This window comes from Rhea americana, unplaced genomic scaffold, assembly GCF_003343005.1.
Source record: "Rhea americana isolate MKP2758 unplaced genomic scaffold, rheAme1 scaffold_8, whole genome shotgun sequence".
NCBI classification, from domain to species: Eukaryota; Metazoa; Chordata; class Aves; order Rheiformes; family Rheidae; genus Rhea; species Rhea americana.
The window spans coordinates 5,083,456-5,109,762 of NW_028186978.1; the positions used below are offsets into that span (position 1 = coordinate 5,083,456).

The 26,307-nt window shown below is 39.2% G+C and overlaps 1 protein-coding gene and 1 long non-coding RNA gene across 9 annotated transcripts in view; one reads left to right on the plus strand and one right to left on the minus strand.

Annotated features, from left to right (window-relative positions):
- Positions 1 to 26,307, minus strand: part of LIMCH1 (LIM and calponin homology domains 1) — a 181,091-nt gene that overhangs the window by 117,587 nt on the left and 37,197 nt on the right. The window lies entirely within an intron of this gene.
- Positions 2,844 to 7,425, plus strand: LOC146585523 (uncharacterized). 2 transcript variants are annotated; one of them, XR_014897984.1, is made up of 4 exons: positions 2,844 to 2,970; positions 3,447 to 3,529; positions 4,454 to 4,621; positions 7,174 to 7,425. It is a non-coding gene; the product is annotated as an uncharacterized LOC146585523 (long non-coding RNA). The 2 variants fall into 2 exon arrangements; XR_014897985.1 differs by lacking the exon at positions 3,447 to 3,529.

Sequence of the window (26,307 nt, forward strand, 5' to 3'; positions counted from 1 at the left end):
ACACATGCCATTAAATTTATGTCATCAAGCATGGCTGTCATCCAGCCACTAACCAGCGCCATATTACACAACTCTGTTTTCACTAAGCTTCAGTTCACATTGTTTTCCTTGCGTTTTGTATTGCTGCTGATGCTTCATGAGATGCATTGCWCGGAGCTTGCAAAGCCTCTGGTGTCAAAATAGCTTAAGGGCATGGAAAAGAAAAAGTGACGAATCAGTGAGTAGATGCTGTCCTCAGGTGAAATTTATCTTGGATAACAAGATATAAAAAGTGAAATAAACACTGTCTCATCAGGGACAATGCTTTGAAAATAGCTTGATTTTTTACATGCATATTTGAAAGTAGTATGTAAAGCAGTGAACAAAAAAAAAGACCTCAGCAGGGAGAGATCTTTATTACTCACTATACCTTTTGGAGAGCCTATGAAGCATGAMAACAAAGACAGACAGAAAGAAAGATTTCAAAAAGTTGCATTTGGCATGCTGCTCGGTTTTTGTCTGTTTTTTTGTTTGTTTTGTACATGAATTCATTGCATTTCAGTTTGGGACAATCACTTCCTTCCATATCAATTTTCATTCAAAAATTTGCTACTTAACTGGAAAAAATACTTTGCTTGTACTTCAGGGAGTGTCAAAGTAAGGCTTAGACTGTAGCAGTCACAGGTATGTACCCAAAAAGCATTGGATCGTATAAGCAGAGTGCCACACAAGTCACAAAAGATGCAAGACAGACATCCAGATTGGGACTCTCTAAAGTAATAAATTCCTACTTTCTCACTTCCAAAATTACACTTGAGCTACTAACACGAATATGCATAATTAAATTCTGTTTTCATGAAGTATAGACAAGAGATTTCCACATTAAACAACACTGCTGAAGTTAGAGTCAGCTTTAAGTTTTGCAAAGAAAAATTATACCAAATTCTTGTGGCAGAGCAGTGGGACCCAGAGAGCCTCCCTCATCATGGTCCTGCCACAAACTGTACATGCAATGCTTTGCTCTATCTGTAAAAATGGATACAACACATCATCTAGGTATGAGCTGTAGGAATTACATCCATAAAATCATATCAATACAAACCACTCTTGAACAGTTTATTACAAATATTAATAAGTTCTCTGACTCAGAGGGAAACTTGAAGACTATATGAATGGAGCTTACTGACAGCAAGCAATACTGGAGGATGCATACCTCCCAGAGAAGCTGAATGATGACAAGCGTCCTGTACAAAGCTCTGCAAAGCATTGCAGTATTGAGGCAATATATTATTAAATGAACAAAAAGATGAGCAACTTAAATTTCTCTGGTGTGAATTTTTATTATCAAGGACAAAAATAGTAGAAGCTCAGGATGACTCATGTGGCCAGCTCTGAACAATCTAAAACTCTGTGGTACTGAGTTTGAACATTTCAAGAATGCATGGGAGGAAGGACARAGATTTCACACTTCAGTAGCAATATTAATCTGCAAACAAAGCACTTTTAACATTAATTTATTTTTAGATCTTTCACTTTGTGGTTACTTAGGTTTAATTGCAATTTGAAAAGTTAACTATTCATGCTGATGTCCTCTTTCGATTCCTTTTCTTCTTGCTCTTTCACCCTTCTACTATTCTTTAAAATGTTAGGTAGTTTACCTACTCTTTTCTTCATAGGAACTCTTTTTTTTTTTTTTNTTTTTTTTTTTTTTTTAGCAACAAAAGAATAAATTATGCAATAGTGTATTCTCCTCTGTTTGATTCAATATTCCCTTCTGACACTACCATGTTGTCAGTCAGCTGGTTTGGGTAATACTCTAGTGTCAACATACAGCATGTGAGAATGATATGCACTGACACAAAAAGCACTCTCAGTCCTTTTGGTGGACCGACCAAAATGTAAGTCCTCACCAAAAGAATGATTTCTTAGCTACAGGATGCTAGTCAGTGGCTTTACTTTTCCACAAGGGAAATGATAATTAAAAACCTCAATAGCTGATATTTTCCAGATCCTTTACAGCTATTTTAGTGAGCAAGTGACTCTATGAATGAACACATGTATTTACATTTCATGTGTACACTAAAAGAACAGGTTCAGTTAGCACTACATTTAGGAAATATGACAAAAGAAATACAGAAAGAAGACTAAAGTAAATGCATTAGAGGCAAACCCCACACAAGGCCTCCACCATCTCTATTCTTCCTACTACACAAAAATTTCCCAAGTGAAGACAACAGAGCTCCACTTACCCTCAAGTCAGATCTCAAGCTAACTCTAAGCTGCTACAGAGCAGAACTATTCCGTTCACTTAGGCAGATCCACCTGAGTTTAGTTTTTGTCTTTGGCAGTGTTTTGCAATATGCCAGCAGAGAGAAGGAACTTGCCTCTGAGCATCTGCACTACAATTTTGCCTGCTGAGTTGCCAAGCCATGATGAGAGAAGACAACTGCAAGCAAAGGAGGCTGCTGTTGAAGCACAGGCAGTGCTATTCCTCCTTTCCCATTTACATACCACCTCCATCAGCAGCTATTACCTACTTAAGACTTTAAAGCTAAATATGGGAAGGTTTTGGCCTTACTAATCCTGCCCGTCACCAGAGCTTTCCACACTAAAAATCTGCCCTGATAACAGTAGTATTATATGCACACAATGTTACCATACATTGTTTGGATTTATGATCTTACAGAGTCGTGCACATTTCTGCCAGGACATCTGGAGTATAATCCCAGTTGGCTGGCAAGCAGCATTTTAAAATGCTGTGATACAGTAAGTCAGGTTCCTTTCTAATCTGCCTTCCCTCATTCTGTTTGTATACATTTCCCAGCTGCATTGCCAAACTTAGCAACCTTCCACTAGAGGAGTTCATCTCATTGAAGGTCGAGTAGTCTGGGGYGAAAAAGAGCAAAGAACAGCAAGAGGGAATTTAAAAACAACTTTMATCAGACTTCCCTTGGCTGCAGTGCAATTCCTGAAAACTTCACCTAGCAGCAGGTAATCCATTACATTGAATTTGTATTTGACAGTCAGTAAATTGCTGTTGCATCATTGTTTTATGGGTAACCAGGTTCTTCTCTGTACTTCAAGTAGTATTACCAAATTTAGATATCAGATGACAGACATGATGGAACACCGTAAAATACCTGGTTTCAATCAGTGATTCAATTTGGGGTTCCTATTATTGTTTAAAAAAATAGATAGAAAGAAAGAAAAAAAGAAAAAAGGCAGCTATGAGAAAAACTTATTTCCTGTATTGTGGGATTCATCATCTGTTATTTTTAATGTGAGTTAGAAAGAAAAGAGTTTGCAGGTTTTTGCCACTGATTTACTAGACAAACACTTATCCTCCTACTTGACTTGGGAGAATGAGGAGGAATGAAGCATTATTTTAGGAATATCACTTTTGTTTGATGGAAGCAACATCTTATCATAATGGTATGTTCTTTAGTTCTGTACTCTTTTCTGTGCAGAAGAACACAGGGGCAGAGATTAAGATCAGCATGGACATGTAGAAYGAGCAAGAAAAATGAACCAGAATACAAGAGTGCAGAAGGTCTTAATTTGATTTGATTTTCTTTGATTTGAGGTCTTCATTTCATCTAATCCTGCCAGTTCTCACAGAGCCTGTCCTCAGTCCTCTCAAAGCTCCCTATTTGGCTACCCTACTAGGTGAATTGAAAATCCCTTTGCYGCTGCACAATCTGCTCTGTTTCTGACCCCTTCAGGGTGAGCCAGTGCTTAAGGAAAGTTTCTGACTCTTAGAAGGGAAGAGAAGCAGATGACTAGCTATCATGAACACCTTCCAAGCTTCCCTTTTCCAAGGTTTTGTTATTTTCTTACCCAGCCAGGCTAAACAAACAGTCAGTCCATTGAAAGTGAAAGGCTGATTAAAGTTATTCAGAATTTTCCAACCTTTCTAGTATGACTRCCTGGTATTTGCCATGGGCTGATTTGCCTTTCTACCATCCCTCTTCAGGTGCGTGCAGAAGAAAACGTACAGAGGGAACTACTCCCAAATGCAATAGCTATTGATCTAGCCTGTGTTGTTCCCCTGATGTGATTCCTCTTGAAGTTGGAATTAGCACTGGAAGRAGAGAGCTCACTCAGACTCTGGCTACCGGACTCAGAGGATTTGTCAGCCCAACACGTCAGCCTCACATATTTTTAGGAAAGCTTCAAAGGCCAGGAGAAATTTTTCCTTTGCCTCAGGTGGCACTAGCAACTATCCAACAAAGCAGGAAATCAGGTTTCTGACCATCTTAAAAAAAAGAAAAAGAAAAAAAGGAAAAAGAAAAGAAAAGAAAAGCATTAGAATGAGCATAATTTTGTCTTTTAATTCCTTTTCCTGGTTGCATATCCCACAGGAGGGGATTGTTAGGCTACTGAAAGGTTATTCCTCCAAAATCTACACTACATTGTATCATTTACATACTGAAACCAAAACATCTTTTAAAATGCTTGATTTTCTCTCTTCCAGCTTCATAAAGTTTAGACTATCCTGAATCAGAAGTGTTTAAAGYTCTGGCAACTAATTACAGCTGCAGAGGCAGAACAAAACACAAGCAGCAGAGTCCTTACTGGGCCCAACATCTTCTCTCACTCGCAAAGCAACGAAGAGATCAACAGCTCCGTACGAGATGAGGAGGTTGGTACGAAACCTAGGTTTGTTAATCACCACCTCACACTGCTCTAACCTATTTTATATTATCGTTGCATAAAATTTGTGTTTTACAAGACCACTGCACTTCTTGGACAAGCACATTTTTGACACCAGTGCACTGCTTTGTGCCAGGAATGTGCATCTTGGCAGACAATTTTAAAACTGCACGACACATTTAAAGCTGGACRGAGACAGGAAGGCAAACATGCAAAAAGCTGCAAGTTACAGAGACCTAACACTAGAAGCACTTCAGCTTGTCATTAGCCACTGTCAGCAGATATTCTAGGGAGACTACCAAGGCTCAGTAATTACTAAGCTATTGCAATGAAGAATGTCTGCCAGGAGACACCAGCTCCCCTTTTGGAAGAAAGTAGGTGTTCACCTGAGCAAACTATTACTGAATTTAACCAACCATTTAAACATGACTCTTAATGTCTTTAGATCTCAGTGGAGCCTCAGAAATGCCACCGATGAGCATTACTAGGCACCAGTCTACCTTGAAGCTTTTAAATTTAATGTGATCAAGTCACATCAAGACAGGTCCTTATGTAAAATGTCCCATTTACAGCCTGTACAATTTAAATATATAGAGAGGGAATTGTAACTCAGCAAGTCATTTTAAGACCTGGTTCTCTGAGCAGAAAGCCTTCAAGCCCAGCACAAAGCTAAGAAACTGTATGTGAGAAACATGTCACTTTCTACAGACACAGCTGAAAAGTACAATTTTATCTGCTGCCAATATAACTCTGCAAAACTTTGCTCCTTTCAAATAAAATGGAGAGAGGAAAAAAAGGTGGGGGAGAAAAAAGCACTTATGAGAGCAGTATTTCAGCTCCTTGAATGCTCCTTCCAGACTCTGGATCATCACTTGGCACATTCTCCAATAGGAACAAAACTGCATGCCATTGCTTTGCAGTCACTTGCAAACAAAATTGCACAACTACCAACTTCTACACAGGAATAAAAGCACATTTAAAAAATCACGGAATGTAGAGAAAATCCACTTTTCTGAAGAAAGAAAGCTAACTTTAATTCAAAGTCAGACACTTTTGAGGTCTTCACTAACAACATTTTGGAAGTGGCCTTATTTTTAGGTTATGTATGCTTTTGTTCCTGCCTCCTTGGTGACAGAGTAAAGGAAAAGYATTTGCACTGTGTTTGAACGCTTTTCCAGCTAAGCCAGTTCTTAAACACTATTTGGCCACCTAGCAAGGGTGGAACTATATTCACAGTGCTGCCAGGGAGCAGGAAGGACCAGCTGCTCCCCAAGGTGAGGCGAGCTGGGAGCGAGGGTGGCCCCAGCACGGGCAGTGCCCTCGCCCACAGGACGCAATCCCCGGGGGCACTGGCTGAGCTTAAAAGGAGTTCTTGGGCCCATGGGCAGGGGTGGGTCCCACATGAGACAGGTCAAGGCAATTAAGGCCAGTGCAGGGCCCTGACAGTGCTTATACCAAGCCTTCCAGGTTTTGCAAATAATTTCTGAGGGAGAAGACCCACAGCAGTCCATTAGCTCAGTGAAACCTTAAGCAATTCTGCAATAATTAAAACCTGGCCCTAAGTCAGGCTCCACTGACTAGAAGACATCATAGTGAGAGGAATAGAGAGGCCACAGCCAGAAGGCTTGCACTACAAATGCCACCTGCACTTCCAGTACCTCCAGTTAACCTCAGAAATGGTAAGAATACCCCTGCAATCACAGGAAACAGCGTCCTAAAGACAGGTTTTCTGCTCACCTGCACTCTGCTCCATGCCTTTGGTGTCCTAAACTCTGAAGGAGATGCGATAGCCTGGCACTAGGAAAGGATGGCTTCCATTGCGGCGCCAGACACCCAGGGAAACACTTAAGAATAACTAGAATCAACTGACATTTTCAAGCAAGTCTCCTCCAAAGTAGATATGATTCAGCAGTAGATTTTACTACCTTTAAAAAGAAAAGAAAACTCATTCTTGTTAGATTTAAAAGGCACCTCCAAGAGCAGCTTTCATCTTAGACAAAACTAAGAAAAAAGATCCTGTTAATTCCATTTTTCCTCTTCTGAAATGTGTTCACCTCTCCCCTGCCCCAAATTACATTTTCTCCCATCTGAAGAACGTTTAGACCTATCTAGACCGATCTTGCAGCAGATTCCCCCCATAGGAGCTTGCCGTCTTGCTGCGTGTAATGAGCACCGTAACTGAGGGGCATTCTTCATTCATCCTATTTAGATGGCATAGGACAGTAACATGTAGATACTGAGTTTTTCGCTAAATGGAATTCATAAATCAGTATTGTCATACCCTGCAATGATAAATGCACCACTTACAGATTCGGAGCATCAAATCAAGATCTATTTACAAGGTTGCCCCTGAGAGAGAAAATGGTAATGTTACAGGGGGTAGCTTGATGCTATTTTCTCCCCTGCTGCTAYAGATACAGGGGGGTTTTGTTTGGAGGACACTCAGAGCAGAGAGAGGGAAGGGAAGAAGGATTAATGATGCTTAGAACAAAAACAAACTCTGCCCTTCTCTACTGCTACAACACCTGCTGCCTCCATCAGCTCAGGCTCATCCATTATGCAGCACGCCAGCAGCGACGGGGACGCAATCGCCCGCTCTGAAGCCAGGACAAACCTGACCAAAGAGCAAGGAACAGAACGAGCAACCTCTCATTATCACATAAACAAGCCTCGCTAGCGCTCCTTCTCCTCCCCGGTTACTGCCATGTTAAACAAGTACCAGAAAGAATCAGATTAAGCATCTGGTTCAAATGCAGAGGAATAAAAGAAATAGCCTTTAACAAAATTTGTCAATTTAGCCTTCTAGTAAATAAATTCCTGAAGAGAAAAGTAAAAAATCCAAAACTATTTTAATTGCTTTTACTTTTATTTTTACTGTTAGTGGAAACYGTGTAAAGACTTAAATGGATTAAAAGGAATGTAATTATTTCACTGTAATGCCTTAATAGTGGGAAAGGAACACATTAAAAACATACTTAACATTTCCAAGCTAAACAATAAGAACTGCAAGTTTCAAAACATTTAGTACATTTCTACAATTCCAAGAAATCCTTTGAGTTGGCCACTCCCCCATTAGAAATGAGGCCTGATCCCACCAACACTTTCATGCTTCCCTCACATTACCAAAACAGAATATCTCACCCATGCCAGCAGGGCAACTCAAAAGCTACATTAAAAACAAAACATTAGCAAGATATAACACTAAAAAGTATCTTTAAACTATCAATACTGGAAAGCAAAACACTTTCGGGCTTAGAGTGTAAGTGGTTACAGTTCTTCATCAGTGCATTGGTTTTCCACGCATCTCCTGATGTTCAGATGCAGTAAGCAGCCTTCCTCAAATTTTAAATAAAAATTTATATACATTTTTATATACGTAAAAATTATATAAAATTTATATAAAAGGATAAATTAAATGGCCATACTTTACTAAATAAGTCGATTAAATGATTTAAATAGCACATCATTAAAAGATATTATTCAAACAGCAGAAAAAATTGAAAGGTGAATAAATATCATAAGCAACTTCTTCTAGATCTATTAAAAAATCCATGGCGTGCAGGCAATGTTATCTGGCACTCCTCAGTAACATTGTATTTCCATAGGTGGAAGAACACTACTGTTTTACAAACAGGAAAATGAACCAGAAAAGCTCATCTAAGGTTAAAATGATTAACAACCTCTCCCCTGTCAGAACAAGAATACCTGGCTAATCTACAAGCAACATTATAAATGACATTATAAATGACATTCAAAACCATAAAAATAAAACCACTATCACAGTACATTTAAATAATACAGATATTCTGTAAATCAGCCAACATTTTTTGGACAACACTGCAAAACATTCTTTTGAGAAGGCGTTCACTTATAGGAAACTATGCTTCTCCTCCCTTGTTCTTTATTATGAAAAAGGTATTTGCATGACAGCAGGAGTTTTTTTGTTGAGTTCACATGCTTATACTGTTTTTTCAATTCTGCCAACCTGCCAGTGTACCAAAGTCATATTTGAATCTAAAATAATAACTGCTGTGATTATTCAAAAGCCAAAATTCTAGAAGAACCCAAAGCTTCTCTCCYTGGCTAAAAGTAAAATTCCTCTTGGAATCAGTTGTCTTAAATAGGYGCAAATTCCAAACCCCTCTTTCTAAATATTGCTCAACTTAGGCTGGAATAAGCAGTCACCTACTGCAAGCCACCAGCAAAYGCTGTCTGACTGCAACCTGTCATTTGAAATTAAGGGCAAGTATTTAAGACTTCACACGGCAGATGGTGGGGGGAGACACGTAAAAGCAATAGTCTTGATTTCATCGAAAAGTCCACTTAGAAAATACGCAAGACAAGACCAAGAAAATACAATTGACACAGATCTATTTGCTACCTAGCTGACACCTCACCGAAGCTTGGACCGTTTCATTCAAACGGTCAGTCCAGTTTCTGAATATATTTCCTAATTTTTCACTCCATGACTGAGCTTGCTTAGCAGAGTATAAAATGRCTTATTTGGAGTTGGAGTGGCTACTGGAAAAAAAGTGTTATTTTGCCAAGGCTGATCTGCTGATACACTTGCAACCACCACTTGATTTAGCAATGCCAGTTAATCTGTCTTAAAGMCAATCTTTCTTCTAGTACCTATATTGCCATTACTGTTTTTGTACGTGATGAGAGGCATCAGGTGTCAGAGTATGAGCTGGCTGTTTTTAGCCAAAACAGGAATGCCAGCATGCTCTCCAACCATCTGCTTTTATCATCCACAGCAAAGGCTGGCCAAATAATTATATGTCCAGCACATTTGTAGCATTTTGAGTACTCAGCACTATGACTTTGCTCTTTAAAGAACTGCTAGAAATTTTTTTCTCAATTAGCCTGAAGTGACAGTTGCTTATGTTCATCACGCTTTACCTTTTAAAATATTAGGGTTTGTTACCCCTCAGTAACAAAAGGAGATGTTTTTAGTCAATCACACACCACTAGTTGTTYCAAATGTTTAGTAGGACAAATGCTTGTGTGGGAGCACAGGAATTTAATAGAGGTATGTTAAGAGAAGCTGGGGTTAATCATCCTGCTGCCTCATGCATAGTAGGTGGAAGGGGCAATGCTRGAGAGGGGAAAGTGGGGCAGGAGGAACAGAAGGGCAAGTGGTGTGAGGTGACCTGATTTTCCCATTGCCTCTATTTGATAGCATTATAACATACATGCTTCACACACAGCCGTTTCAGCTGTTCCTGAAACGTCCACGCACAAACTTTTTTCTGCTTTTTCAAAGTTTGAGCTGGGTAAAAACAAGGGAAGATGCAGGAGGACAAACACGAAGTTGCAGGCAGGAAGTACTTTACTTTATGAGGAGCTACACATAAGTCTTTTGATGCAGGATAACAGAAAAGCACAGCTGCTGTCTGAAAACAACTAAACCCATGCCCATTCAAAAGCTAGGAACACAAGAACGAGGCTCACTTGTGCAGAGCTTTACAACATTATTTTGTTTTTACGTCGATGAGCTGACACCACACAACGACACAAGGCATTTGCATTAATACACATTTATCAGGTTAAACTATGTCTAAAAGAGTTAATTCTATCTTCTTAGTTCTCATCTGAATAATCATTATATAATGGAGCAAAATTGGCTTTCTATTATTCTGCAAGAAAGAAACAGATTTGACATCAGAAAAAGTAATAATATTTTTGTACATTTCACATTCAGACCACAAGCCAGCAAACAGTAGAATTTTTTCCAAGACTAATAAAAGTAAGTTACTTTGCGGTCTTTGGTTACTGGTTTAAAACCAGATACATTAAATATAAAACTTTGTTTTTAYGTAGCAGGGTCTACAATTTAAACCAGGCAGCAAATGTAAATGAATATTTGGACAACTGAAGCCTGGTTTTGAATACTATTTAGCAAACTCTCCACAATTGCTTCTTGAGCTACTCTGCAAAACCACATCCTGCCCTGATTCAGTTATGCCATTTTCTCCCTCCTCCTCTCCCATTTTAACTCAGTATGATAGAACTGATTTTGGCCACTTTTTAGAGGACTTGAAGCAGGATTCTTTAGATACAAACTTCAGAGTAAATGAGTACGCATTTTCATATTGTCATGGCAYTCTTGTAATAGGGTCTCCAGATGACAATGTTCATTCCTGCTTCACGTGGGAGGAGGGGAAGACGGAATAGCCCTGTCTAAGGCCAAATTAAAAAGTGATATTGAACAGGCAAATTAAATTAAAAATATGCTGTCCCTTGCTACATCACCAACAGATGGTGATATCTTTTGCAAAGCTCATAAGCCGAAGCAGGCCGTTACATCTAGATGCCCAAATCTGCCATTTGGTTCTTCTTCAAGCTGAATAGAGGTGCATGCTAAGATGAAAGGCAAGGCCTTTTTAAAGACTTGTCCAGTGAAAGTCAATGAACCACATCATCACACAGTTCCCATGACTCTTGCGATTTATCCTCATGAATTAAACCACACGTAGAAAATGAGAGAAGAAAAATAAAACAAACAGAAACAACAGACAAACAAGCTGGGATGTTCGTATGAGTTGTCACCATACTGTGTCGATGTGACAAAGCTACAACTGTTTCTTTAAAACGCGATTGTGTCCTATTAAATCCTATATCAACAAATTTGAACAGTTAAAAAGAAAACTTTAAAAGAGAAAGTGCAATATTTATACCAGTCTACTGTTAATGTTAGTTCATGATCCCTGATCTTAACTGGCATTGCTGTGAATATTTTCAAACATCTGCAGTTTGCCATTGCCACCCATGCAGCACGCATCATCTCATTTTTGACTACGTTGCCCTTGCCATTACAGCTCATTTACTCTGGTTTACCCGGTTTTCTACACTAGGAATAGAAAAAGAGTACTTCCAGTCAAGAATGTCAACTAATGTGTAGTTAAATATCTCTTGGGCTTCCAGTTTGGTTACTCACTCATTTTCAGTCAGGCAGACAATATCTGGTCCCAAGGTAATAATAAAGATTCCAGCTTCTTTTAAAATTAGTGAAAACTAAGCTACTCAKTTCTCGATAGAAAGCATTCAGGGGATCTAACCTTGTTTTAACCATATCAGCTGTTTACAGATCACTTCTGTAGGAGAGTTTAAAAAGGTGCTACTGTCTACAACAACCAGCAACTCCCACAAGAGCAGGTTGAGATTTGCTTCCTCTTTATGCGCCCTAAAATAAATAAAGTATTTTGCTCCTTCTACTTGTACTAACAGGAGTGTCCAGATGGGAAAAATCAAACAAAGGTTTTCCTGGTAATATCCGTTTTATTATAAATAGCTGCTCCTCTCCAAGTCATTGTTATATCCTACACAACTTCTTGATGGCCTCATACACAAAAATTACTGAAGACCAACTGTTACATCCAACTACATAAACAGGCTTTTAATCTTCGATAGCAGATTTGCATTCAACAGCCTAATACATTCAGCAATTTAACAAATTAGATGATCACGCCACCTAACATATTTTACAAGTTTTATCAGTTTGCAAATTTGCAGAGCAACCTCACAGGGACCAACACTTACATATCTCACAATCAAAACAAAATGATCAGCCCCTGGAAGATATTTAGTAAGCAAAACAAGGTGTGAGCTGACTACAGTTCTAGCATAAACAAATACCATTTTTTTTTCCTACATTGGAAGTCAGAACTAAATTCAAATTTTCAGGAATTTTGCACAATTCAAGTTGCCGAAGCCACCCTAATGATGAGAGAGCAGCGCCTAAAAACAGCCTCAGATACAGTATCTTTCAGAAGGAAAAAATAATTTGACATTGTCACAGAGTAAGATACTAACAAGGCTCTTTGCAATTACGCTGGAAAAAAAGAAACATCAGCAACAAACCTGCCAGCATTTAGACGGACTGCAACCTCAGAGAGCAGGAGGGAGATYAGAAGTTTTGGCACAAGCGCCTCGTCTAAAGGCTGAGGGGGTAACGGAGGGCAGGAAGTGGAAAGCGAAAGGACAAGGGTTTCACAGCCAATTTCAGGACTATCCTCCGCAAGGCATCTACAGCCATTAGGAGACAATTAGATTACGCAGCTAACACACTGTTAGCAGCTTGTGTCCGTGTGTGCGACTAAACAGGTCCTGATGCACAACAGCACTAACTTAAACCATAAACTTAAGCCTCACYGGCATCTATAGTTGCCATATGTAAGTTACGTTAAATAATAATTGCAAACATTCAGTACTATTTTCAATCCTAATATGCATTCAAGCTTTAAAAAGCACGTGGTAAATAAAAAAATAACCTGTTGAAGTTAACGCTTTGGAACACTGAGCGCAACCTGTAACAGAGACWACAAAATAAATCAAATTTAAATTTTAAAAAGTGTTTGGAAACATTTCAGTGGTTTTTCTTTCCAGAATTTCTCATTTAACTACCTGAGGTTTGCTAGGAATTTTTTAATATTCATTTGATTCAATAAGCAGATGCCAAAGCTTCAGCTCAAATTTTTGTTTAAAAGTTAAATTTATTATTGAGAAGGAGCTAATAGGTTTCAAATATCTAACTCTTCTTAAGGAAAAAGCCCAGAAACAAAAACAAGCCAAAGGTCACACTTGTTAAACACACATCTCCAAGAAACTCAGATTAAAACAATGCTTCCTGCAGTTACGCAATATTTTCTATATTTTTTTACTGGGCTCAAAATTCAGGCTTCTTGCTATTGGGACAGACAGGAAAAATGAAACACTTTTATAACCGAAGGTCGGAAATACCCAGCTGTGCAACTTTGAGGCCACATAAAGCTGCATCAAAYGTATGGATGCTTTGCATAGGTTTGCATAGGTTACCCCCTCCCCCCTTGCTCCGATTACTCTTACGAGCAAGGGCTTGGGCAGAAGAAGCAGGAAAACAGGGAATTCCCTGCTACCCCGTAACCCCAGGGGGAACGGCGGCACCTGCAGCCCGGCAGCGGGGTGGGCGAGGAGGAGCCCTGCGCACCCCGGCGCGCCGAGGGGCGCGGAGCGCTGCCGGCCGGGTCAGGCAGCCCGCTCGCCCCGCGCCCCTGCGCGCCGAGGGACGCTGCTCCTCCCTGCAACGCCACCCGCAGCTGCTGCAAAAAGCCTCGCTGGCCGACTTCACCAGGTATTTCTGCAGCCAGTCCCCAGCTGACCGCGGGGGTCATAAATGAACACTAGGGGAATCTGAAACTCAGCGGGAGGAAAAGGACAAATTACTTAAAACATTACTACTGTAACAAATTCTTCTGGAGTTATGACACCTCAGCTGCAGGTGAGCTGGGCCCAGTCTGCAGCTCAGCCACGAGCTTAGATAAGAAAAATCAATACATCAAACGCATTACACAACCCCAGCAAGTGACAACAGAGCTGGTATCTTCAATATCTCCTTGCACACAGACTTTTTTAATGTTATCTGAGGCTAGCCATTTAATCACTATACTGCTATGTGAAACAATGCACCTCTCACCTGACTTTAAAATCTAATTATTTTTCTGGACCAGTCTCTCACGTGATACAGTTACTTCACACAAATCAGGCCACTCAGTTTGCAGGCACAAGCACTTAAATATTAGAGATGGAGACTCTCTTCAAAACAAAAAAAAAAGCTTCACAACTGTTAACTCAAGTAGGACACATTCAGAAAGGAATGCAAGAACCTTAGACAAATAGTTTTGTACAAACAGATGTAGAAACTCCTCAAATACATTCCTCATTAAAAATAAGTAACTTTTGAAAATTGGGATTTTATCCATAAGCTCTTTACAACTGTTCAAATAAATAAATAAATAGCTTCCTCTACTGTTGAGAGCTAAAATTTCTTTCCTCATATAGAATACAGTGATCATCTTGTTACCAGGAAATCATCCAGGGTTCAAAATAAACTACCCTCAGTTCCGGCGGCTCCCACAGTCACGCAGCTAAGGGGGGTAACAAGCACATAAAACGCATGAAATAGATTTCATGTACCAATTTGCATTTGCCATCTCGGTTACTCTCTCTCAAGATGAGCTTCTCTCCACTTCTCAAATCCATGAGGCAGCAGTGATCGGCTTAACGGTCTCACATTTTCCTCGCTCTGCCCTCTCATATCAATTCCCACCTTCTGCCGCGGCACTTTTCAGTCCTTCGGAAAGCTATAAAGAATTTAATTYGGTAGCTATTTAGGCCAAGTTAGAGTTGGCTAAAGCATCCTTCTTATCCTAGTGAACCTGAGCATAGAAAACATTCGGGTTAATCTTCCATTCAAAATTCAGAAAGATGGAACAAAAAGAGAGGTAATAGCAGCTTTCACATTACCTTTTGAAGTAAATGCCCTCCTAAGGAATTAGTAAACACAGCTTTTCCTCTTCTGCTACGATGAAAATATGAAAATATTATTTGCATTATTCCCAGGTGGCCATTCACTTCATTTAGAGGCTCTGCTGGAAAAAGCTGATGGCCTGAAAGGCTCTTAAAGGACAAAGCCTCAGAGCACCACTGTCTCAAAGTCAAATCAAAAATTTCAAAGTCAAAATATGTGGTTTTKTTTAAATCACACTCACTAAAGATCTAATATGTTGAGATAAATCATTTCCAGATAAATCCCTCCACAGCAGGGATTATTCTTCCCTTAATAATTTCAAGACAAAGTAGTCTTACTTCTTTATTTGAAAAATGATTATTTTTTAGTTATCTCAAATTTTCCTGTAATTCTGCTCTAAGCTCCAGTACTCTTGGAGAGCTAGCTCTGGCATATTTATGCTGTATTTCTCACTAATCTAGAAAATCACATGAGCAGTTATACGGATGCAGAATTCTCTTACTTTGCTTTTTACATAGAATACTGCTGTATTGCCCTAAAGTAGCCTTGAGACCTGATTTGCTGAAGGAGAYGGCTGGAGGGACATATAGCAAGGACAGACCTTTGAAATCCGTGAATCCACATGTGTCCAGTGACATGAGAGTCAGTAACAGCCTTGTGAGATAACATTACATGTGGACCTGCTACTGACTCTCATTTTTAAAAATCAGCTTCTATTCCTTTCAAAAATCTCACACTGAATGTAATGGGGTTTATTTTATAGGAATGTATCATTATTCAACCAAGAAGTCAGTCTACTACATGAGTGAAGGAAAAATTAGTACTAAGTCTCTAATCTGCAATTCACATTTCACGAAAACCTTTGGAAAATGAAGTACTACATGTAAAGACAGCCATCAACAAAGCATTAAGGCTGCTAAGTCACAGAATCAAAAAATCTGCATTACAACTACAATGTTAAGAAGAAGTATTTTTYCCTCCAGCTTTAAAATTCTACAAATTAATAGGTTACATATCAGAACCCATCATGAGTGGACATGCCCAGCACCACCACAGGCCCTGGAGAACTGACCTTATGGCTGAAAGTCCCATGCCTATTTACCTGCAAAAGAACAGTAAAAGAAGAGCAACTTGTCCTTTTTTTACCTTGTACTGCATACAATTCGTGTTTCTCCCTCAATTCTTCTAGTCACAGTGAACTCAACAAAAAACTCTGGTGGCTCCATTCAAGGCCGTATCTCATATTCATTAAACAAATTATAACTGATTTTTTGAGACAAGAAGCATTTAACCTATATGTTAAAATAGGCCAATATTTGTCCAAGAAAAATCATGGCATTATAACAGGAAGGAATTCYGCTCTCYATGTAGTAGCACAAATGGGAATGAAAACAYRTATGTCCAACARTCAGATCCAGAGATGCATGTTTTTCACAGGACAACCTTGGTCAAAAGTARTTTATAACAAAACATGAAAGCAAATCTTGTCCTTTTTYTTCTTCTTTTCACTTACAGTTCAGAARATGTCCACCTGTGCATTGTTTATTCTAGACCAGGCAAAACCAAGCTGCAGAAATACAAATATCTGCAATTTTATTGCCTGCATTCCTGAAATCTCAYTATTCTGTTGATCTTGAAAAAAATAATTAATTCTATCATCTTAGAGTAATATATATCCATTAAAGTACTCAGTCCTCTCCTACTTAAAATGTGAGGGGTTTTATTTTTATCTTTTATCAATATCATTTCAGTTGGCTATGATACAATAAATACTGSTGGAAGACAAAGTACCATTTATCCTGTCACATCCATTTAAGACTAGCTCTTCCAACTTCAAGATGACAGCCCTCTGATGAACCAGCACTGTTCCTTAACAGAGATCCTCTAAACTTTCAGATGCACAGCACGAAGCTATACACTAATTCACAGCACCAAGCAAARTGAAGTATCGTCACATCCTATTTCTCAAGTTATCTACTAGACTGTACATTTTGCAACCAATTCTGCATAATTTGTATACTGACAATGTCCTTTTGTTCTGTTACTTGACACAGAGAGTATAAAAGATTTTGGAACCTCAGCTCGTACGCACACGACTGCAGCCCAGGTGGGCACACCTTGCCTGCTCCAAAAGGTTTTATTTAGCAGGCAGTAGTGCAAAATGTAATCTGTCACCATGAGCCTTTTTTTCATGCTACCGAGAGCAAAACTAAAAGGATTAGGGGATTTTACCACAATGCTGAGATGCTTACTAGGAATCTTTGCCAGTAAATATTTATTTCCTCATCAGCTGTATAAAAGGAATAAAGCTATGCTGGAGGTGCATTTTCATCCTTCTGAGTCTCCTGTGTTAATGAAATTAATCATCCCTGATAGTAGGTTACTAGTGAATACACACTGCTCTTGTCAAAATAGGACAATGTAGGCGCATGATCATAAAAATCTGTGATCCACTACAGCAAATATTTAGTCACTACTAAAAGGTCATCCTACCTTCCCTTTTTCTTCCCTTTGCCACACAGGTAGGGAGGGCAGGGAAAATGCGTCGCTCTTCTTCTCTGCATTTGAGATTTTTCTGCTTGGAGGAATGCTAAAGAAACACCACTCATCAAGCAGTGAGTCACAGTATCCTCCTAGATAAGGTCCATTTTCCACATACATCTTTGCAAAATAAAGAGTAACAGATCTCAGGTAAGAATGCCTTCTAAAACATACAAATCTCTGTAAAATGACAGTGAGAGAACCATAAACACTACATTGGGTCCTGAATAACTCAACTTCATTTTTTATTACATGTTTATATTAGAACTCTGTTGATGTATATAAAGGATAAGCTATACTTCTTGTAAAAGATTTGTCATTTGGCATGTAGCACCAACTGCTTTATTCGATTTTCTCAAATTAGCAGAGTTATTTTCCATCCAATTAAAAGAACAGGGTATGTTTAGTCTATGGACCATTCTAGCACACCAAACAATAGTCTTTTGAGTTCAGTGAGAAAATACCCAAAGAATGCATACAGCATAATCATTTTGCATTATGCATGAAATTCCAGATCATTAACCCCTTAGTAAGCAGCTCTTCCACATAGCTCCCTCATACATTGCTATAGCTTCAGACAGGTCTGTCTGATCCAGACTAAGGGCAAATCGATTCATCACCAAACACTGTGGTTTGCCTGCATAGGGAAGCAAAAGGGAAGAAAGTTCTGCACTCCCTACCACCCACACAATCATCAGTCTCTCAGACGAAAACACAGCAGTAAGGCAGTAAATAATGTKATTTTGCAATCACAGTGGTTACAAGTAAACATAAGGGCAAAGATAACTTCACTCTTGAAGGATTCAAAATATAATTCACTGATCATTAAAAAGTCTGCCATATGAACAGTGAAGAAAGGGAAGGGTTGTTATGCAGCTATCCACAAGCAATAGAAACTGAAAAGAAACTGCCCATGAAAAATAGTCTCAGAAGAAAAGAAAATTGTATTTTGATTTGGAATAGATACAATCAATTTTTATATACACACAGTATCTTTAATAGAGGTCTATTTTCAATTGTATTTCAGAGATGGCCTACCTGTTTGCCCATCACAACTAGCGTTCAGTTGGTAAAGCTCCAATGAGCACTACTCATTGGGCTGAGACACTCAYTGAGTTCACTATTTTTAATTTTCAATTGAAAGATTCCCAAGGCAGTGCACTCTCTCGACTCTGGCACTCTGAACCCCCTGTTTTGTAGTAGACATCACCCTTCTCTGAAACCATCCTATTGCTGACAGCAGCCAGGTTTTTGGCTAGATCCATATTTATGCTTCCTCCCACAACTACTGTAGACTCATGACTTCACGTAGTGCTCTTTTCTCCACCTCTTACAGCTGAATTCAGCTTTTTTTTTTTAATATCTTCCTATTCTTTCTGCTACAAACACATGTGCAATCTCTGAACAGCAATATGCAGATATTTGTTGGTTGTATTTCAAGGCCAGTATATTGAGAACCAACCTTCATACAGAACAAAAGTGCTATTTGGAATGGGGTATAAAAACACAGGCTAGATTGCCAGATCTTAGATACAARTTTTATAGAAAAGGCTGTTTAGGAAAATTCTGCTTCAGGCAATCTAATGAGTTGGTCTCAGGCTTTATGAAAAAGAATCAGAAATGATGTGTGTGAAGAATGAACCTCAAGATACAGCTTCACAAGCAGGAAATAACAAAACTGTACTTCAAGCACCTGCCAGTAGAAAGAACAACTGAGGAAGTGCATATTTCAATACACTGTAGGTCCCATTTTGTATTAACTAACAAATAAACTAATTTATGGATGACTTAGCATGTGAAACTACTGTTACACTTTACAGACTCAGCTAACCACAGGCACTGCAGTCCCAATGCGTCTAAACGCTTTGGGCCTCATCCATGGGACAGATGCAAGGACAGCAGCCTCTAAGGTAGTTTTATAGGAAGATGATTAGACAGGACAAAAGGCTGAAACAGTCTAGATGATCCCAAAGCTCTGCTGCAAAAGCCCACAATCTAGCTCACAGAGGAACTCTATGGCCTTGTCTCTCAGACATCACAGTTAAAGCAGGAATGCCCTGCTGTGGCATTAGAAGACTGCTAAGAAAATCTTGCATCTTTCACTAGTTCACACTAGTGCACGGAATCATCATCTAACATATGCACCAGCTGGTTAAACAGAGGTTTACAACGAACATAAAGATTTCTTTTGATTTGTAATGAAAACCATCACTGGTCACCACAGCTCACCTGTCACGGAACCAATAACAGTTTTAAATGTCAGGCATCAAAGGAGTCTAAACATGGAATTCAGCCTGAGCTCTGGCATTTAAGCCTTTTAAGACACATACCGAGCACAGAAATACCTCCCACTTTTCCACATGTAAGACTTCTCTTACCTGTCTTGCAGACCTGACTGAAGTATGATCCAAAAATAATATCAGCCTTAAATGGATAGGTTTTCTTCAGGAGGAAGCAATAACCATCCTTTAAAGGAAACCATTCTCTTCCCATTTCTATTTTCTGGGGTTCTATTAAATACCTAGCTGATAATTACAGGTGCCTGACATCTTCAGCCAGCTGTCTCTCTTTCCATCCCTCTTAAAGGCTGTTTGTGGACAGAAGCCAGAGAATATACATTCTGGTCTCTCAGTTCTTTCTTATCTTCCCCTTCCACCTCACAAAACAGGTGTCCCTAACAGAACCAAGATGTGCAAAGCAGTTGTGAAGCTATACAAGCTCAGTTAATGATAAAGGACATTCACAGCATAAAGCTAATGACCTAAGCAAGTCAAGATGCAATTCCCTTTGGCTTTCCACATAGCATGGCACACTGTTAAGATACATTATGCATATCTATTCCTAAGGGAAAAAAAGAGCAAAATCAACAACCAACAAACAATAAAAATCCCTCGGTTCAGCGTAGCTGTGTCCCATCACTGGATGTAAGAACCAGTGTACAATGTAATGACACTACTTATCCYACCATATAATGCCAAGCAAAGTCCTGTGGACACTTCCAAGACATACAGTGGAGTAGAAAGAAAATCCAAAGTACAAGGAAGGCTCATGACAAGAAGGCTGGATGATTGCCAACACTAGTAATGAAAAGAAGAACAAGGATGAGATCTCAGAAGTAAGGTACTTGTATGTGGCTAGGTGGATGGTGATCAATCAGCCTGAAAGTCTGAAAGCTTCTTGACAGGAAGCTACATAGACAGAATTTTCTTAGGAAGATGCCTACAGAAAGATACAAAGAATAGGACTGGCCTAAGCCTATAAGAGCTAAGGACCTCTAGAGGAACACCAGTAATACCTCCCACTAGCTGAACTTAGAGTTGCTGATTACTGCTCTTTGAGTCTAGCCTGTTTTCCACCCATCTGGTAGTCCATCCACCCATCATATCTCTCCAATTTAATTTGAAGGACATTATGGGAGACTACACGTAAAAAGCTTTGCTAAAGTCAAGGCAAACAACATCCACTACACTCCTCTTAGCCACTGAGCCAGCTATCTCACCACAGAAGGCAACCAGGTTAGTCAGYCATAATTTGCCCTTTGAAAATTCAAGTTGACTATCCTCAGTCACCTCCTTGTCTTCATATACCTGCAAATGGCTTCCAGGAGAATCTATTTCTGCCATAATCCTCCTGAGAACTAAGGTGAGGTTGACCAGCTTGTAGCACCCAGATTTGCTCTTTGTAAAGATAGGACTGATGCTTGCCTTTTTCCAGCTATCATGGTCCTCTCCCAATCACCATAAGCTTTCAAAGATAACAGAGAACAGCCTTGCAGTAACATCAGCCAGTTCTCTCAGGACTCTCAGATGCATCCCATCAGGTCCCCTGGACTTGTGCATGTCCATTTCATTTAACAAGACCCTTAATCAATCTTTTCTACCATAGATAGCATCTCATTCCCCCAAACACTAGGCATAGGGAATTGGGAGGCCAGGCCTGAGAGAAGACCATATTTGAGGTGAAGAAGACATTGAATGCCTCAGACTTTTCTATGTTCTTGATCACTATATCCCCTGCCTCATTCAGTAGCAGGTCTGTATTTTCCTTAGTCTTGTTTTCACTACCTATGTACAGTGGTAGACCTTTTTGTGGTCCTTCACATTCGCCATCCATCTCAACTCCAGCTGAACTTTGGCCTTCCTGCCAATTCCCTCCCTGTGTGTCCAGGTCAAGTGGCTATATTCCTCCCAGACAGTCTGTCCATCCTGGTTTTCACTTCGTTTGCATTCCCTTTTCACCCACATTTGCCTATMTTCCTGTACATCAGAACGGACCATTCCTGTGTTTTGAGGAGATAGTCCTCGAAGATCAGCTAACACTCCTGGGCCCTCTGCCCTTCAGAGCAGCCTTCCACAGGATCCCTCCTACCAGTTCCCTCAAAAAGCTGAGGCCTACTTTCCTGAACTCCAAGGCAGTTCTACTCTTAGCTGCCTTCTCTTCCCCAACTATTTTAAATGCCACCATTCCATAGTTGCTGTTGCAAAAACTGTCATCAGATATTATATCCCCAACTCATTCCTCATTCACAAGCAGCAAGGTCAGAAGAACCCCTCCTCAAGTCAGCCGGTCTATCACCTATATCAAAAGGTTCAGAAACAGCTATTATATGTGCAGGCTGCAATTCCCAGTCAACAGACAGTTTCATTATAGAGGAAACCACATGRTTACATTTGTAGAGTCAGTGAGCTAACAGCCAAAAAGCACGACCAAAAATCAGCGCTCCGGCTTCGTGCTTCTCAAACAAAGCAAGGAAGAATTGGTTTCATGGAAGACAGAGGATCAATTTCCTCTGTGCAACTTCAACCATGACTTCCAGAGAGGTCCCATATACCTATCCATATACATCTGATGCTGGAGAGCCTAAGCGCATCAGGAATATGCAATGACGTCAGACTAGCTTTTCAATAGTCTTAAGAAAATGGAAAAGGAAGAAAGGGAAAAAAGAAGAAATGAAAGAGGCAGTCATGTAATTTGACAACACAGTCTTTGTTTACAATTTTGAGGATCTCCATCTCCCACATACATGAAATTTACAGGAGGATTTAACTGTCACAAATGGAAACAAAGTCCAGATGTCCAGAGCTCAAATAGCAGAGCCTGTGTACAGTTCTCAGGGAGTCAAAGGGAAAGAAATCTGGCAATTTTGTACTCTGTTTGAACATTAAAATATGACTGCCTGATGAAAAAGTTGAATGAACGTTTTGATTGGGACAACATAAAGAAGGTTTCTGAAAAACTGGAGACCACAAATACCCTGCACCAGGGCTAGGCTAATGTTCAAGTAGATTTTTCTTCTAAGGTCAAGCATGGATCAAGGAAGGGTCAAATTTGGAGGTCATCTTCTGTGAGTAGATTTATATTGGGAATCCTCTCCTCCCACTTTTCAAGTAGAAGAATTAGGAAATCCCCTGACAGACCATTTCCTCTGCTTGGATATTCACATTACCATGGGTCAGAGGGTTGTGGTTCAAAAAGCCTACAAAAGGCTGCTGCATTTTTTTATAGCTATGAGTTTGTTTCGTTTCTGGCCTTTGCAGACAACACCTTACAGATTCTCAGACGTCTCCTCCCTGCACAGCCATCTTATCCTTAGTTTAGGGCAGACCATCAGAAAAGATACGCACCATACCCATTCTCAAAGAGGTTTCACATTTGCCCTTCTGCTAGTCTGCAGCACAAACCATTTGGCTAAAGATAGACATTTGCCAAGTATGGGGAAATGCAAGCCAGACAACAGGGAGCACAGCAAACACAATTCTGTTTCACAAAACTCTTGGACTCCTTACAGTATTATTTTTCAATCAATGACTTTCCTAAGTACTTGTTGGCAGCCTCAGTCATTCTTAGAGATGATTCTCCAAGTACTAGTGCCAAAATAAAGGTGAGAAATGAAAATTCACACTATACTCAGCAATGCAGAACAAACACTAGGAACCTTCCAGTTTAAAGAAGTAGACCCAACATATATAGTCCTCCATAAGGACTTTAGTAGCAGTTATACACAAGAACAGACTTTAACAGTATATTATCCTTCACTATTTCCCAAATTACCTTGCCACTACTAAAAATCACTCCATACTTAAGGTCCAGCTGGAAGTTCAAAGCAGATTGCACAGATAGGTCTGAAAAATATTGAGAATTTCAGGAATGCATAATCTTTATTGACACCTGGCAAAATAGTTGTTAATACTAAGACCCATAAATCCTTGCCAAAGAGGCTTTAAAATAAATAAATAAGGAACTTTAGTCATCTGATCTGCATTTCCAAAATTGCCATGGGAATAACATATTGTCCCTGTTTTCTATTCTCACTATGCATAGTACAGCATTGTTTGAGTTGGATCAACCCAAAGAATCACTGTAATTTGGGTGCAACTCAGGAAAAAAGAATGGGACTGAAAGGAGGAACACAAAACAGCTTGGAAAGCCTCACCTCAGTAGGACAACTGATAATTCAGCTAGATCCCAGCAGAGCCATGCATCAAGGTAATTGTAGTGCAGAGCTGGCAAGATTTTTAATGCCTCACACACACTTCAGCATGTGAAAACAATTTTACATGCCCTTGCTCCCCCTTCCCCTTTGAATATTGCACACATGGTAATAGTTCATTAAAGCCATAGATTATAAGAGATAAAGCTGCATTTATATATATATATATATATATATATATATATAAAAATATATAAGTATATATATAAAGGTTCATTTATATTCATGAGGATACTATTCTATTTGAAAGATATATCACCCCTCAAACGCACAACAATGTTTTCTCTTAACATCATTTCTGCATAAGGAGAGAGGGAAAGAAATGAACTTATTTTTTCCAAGTGAGGGTCTTCACCCCTTATCTCACACAACTATCTCTAGTACGCAATATTAACAAACAGTATGTGAACACAGGCATTTTACAAGCATAATCAGTTTTACAAATAAACATCTAGCCATCTCCCTGCAGAATATGGTATGAGGTGGGTTGTTGCAAAGGTATCAAAAGGAGTAGAGTGACTACCAAAGAGAAAGGAACTCTAGCATGAAGTTTCCCCTTACAATACTCGCGCAAGTCACAGGAATTTGCAACAACTAGCAGATATCATCACTGACTACCAATGGATAGATAACATTATATATTTAATGATATTTCATTTTAAAAATTATTTATTAGCCATTCAACTTCATCTGCCTTCCCTCTGCAGTAACTAAATCCATCACACCTTTGGACTAAAGTAAGCAATAGATCTCCAAATAGGTCAGAATTTTAATAGTAAGGTTGCATCTTTTACCAGCCAGTTTCTTCACAGAGAAGCTAAACTTGATCTTAGTCAATATGAAATGAAGGACTCAGAGCTTAAAGAAAAACATCACACAGCTTAAATTTTAAACAAGTAGGTCCTTCTGGAATGGCATCTGCCCTCATATATTCCTAAACAGTATTCACAATCGAGAGAAAGAGAACCGGTTCTATTAAAGCTATGTGGCATTTAAAGCCCCTTCCGCTATTGTTTAATCCTACTAAGACTTCAGAAAAAAAGGAAACAGCTATGTTGCAGTTTACTTTCCTAGGTGGAAAGATTGTTTCTCCCATCAGAATGGAATTCTGTGAGTGTATCTTTTCAATTTAGCTACGAGTGTAACATTTTCCTGGCCTATGTGTGCTTTCTGATGTCATTATATAGCCAGCTGCCTATTTATTTTAATTTAGTTAAAAACAACCAAAAACAAAGTCTTGAATTTGCTACATTAACAAAATGCACACATTATATATATATATATATATATATATATATCTCACAAGAGAAAGCTTCATGTGCATGCATTAGACTATAATAAAAAAAATAAAATGATTCATAGTAATGAATTCACCAAGTACTATTCAAAAAAGATGAATTTAAATCAGTTTCAGAAAAAAAAAACAAGCTCAATAATCTCCCAGTCACTAAATGATCAGTTTAAGAGAAAAAATAAAATAAACACCAAAGCTCAAATACAGTAAGTCACTGAGTGGAGCACTTCAGTAAAGAACCATTTGAGCTCTGCTTATTAAATCATGTGCAGTATTTGGAGAAAATGATGTTAAAAAGCCTTTGATCCCTACCTAGCAATGCAAACAACGTATCTGTCCAGTAACAACAAYTGCTTCTATAAAAGGTCAGATATAAGCAGAGAAGCAAATCTATACCAATATCTACACAAATTCAGTCTGCCTAAGCTCAGATCAACGGAAAGTCAAAATAGAAAATATTAATTTAATGGTTTTAATAGAACAAGAGCAAATATCTGTCTTACATCTTCACAAATGCCTCTTGTGAAGATGTAAGGTGACAAAAAAAGCCAAAAGTGTGGTCAATGAGGTCTTTGCTCCTACAACCTTTGTGCTCGCAGCCTGGTCCAATGCAAAAGTCTTTCCCAAGGACACATGTGCAACCTGACAGCTCCCCAAAAGCTACCTCTCCCTAAAGCTAGTACAGGAAAGGGTTTTGACATGCCAGCAACACTTACCGTTTCTTGATGAATTCTCCCCAYCCAACAAAAACTCTTTCAGACCTAATCTAACTTGTCAAATTAGATGCCTGCTCCCCAGAGCTCCAGAGAGCATCTTCTCTTTCTGCCCGACACACAGGATCCAACATGACAATCAGGGTGGCTGACCCAGCAACCCAAGCTGCACCTAGATGAGAAGACTGTCTGATCTCTGCTTTTCTTCCACTTCATTCACCCAACAATTCATTAGTGTGTACTGCAAATTAAATGTACAAGAGAAAGGTTCTAATGAACCTCTAAGAGTCCCATTTTTCCCCCAAATAGGATGTTCTACTGAATGCCCTATAAATATATGAATATAAAT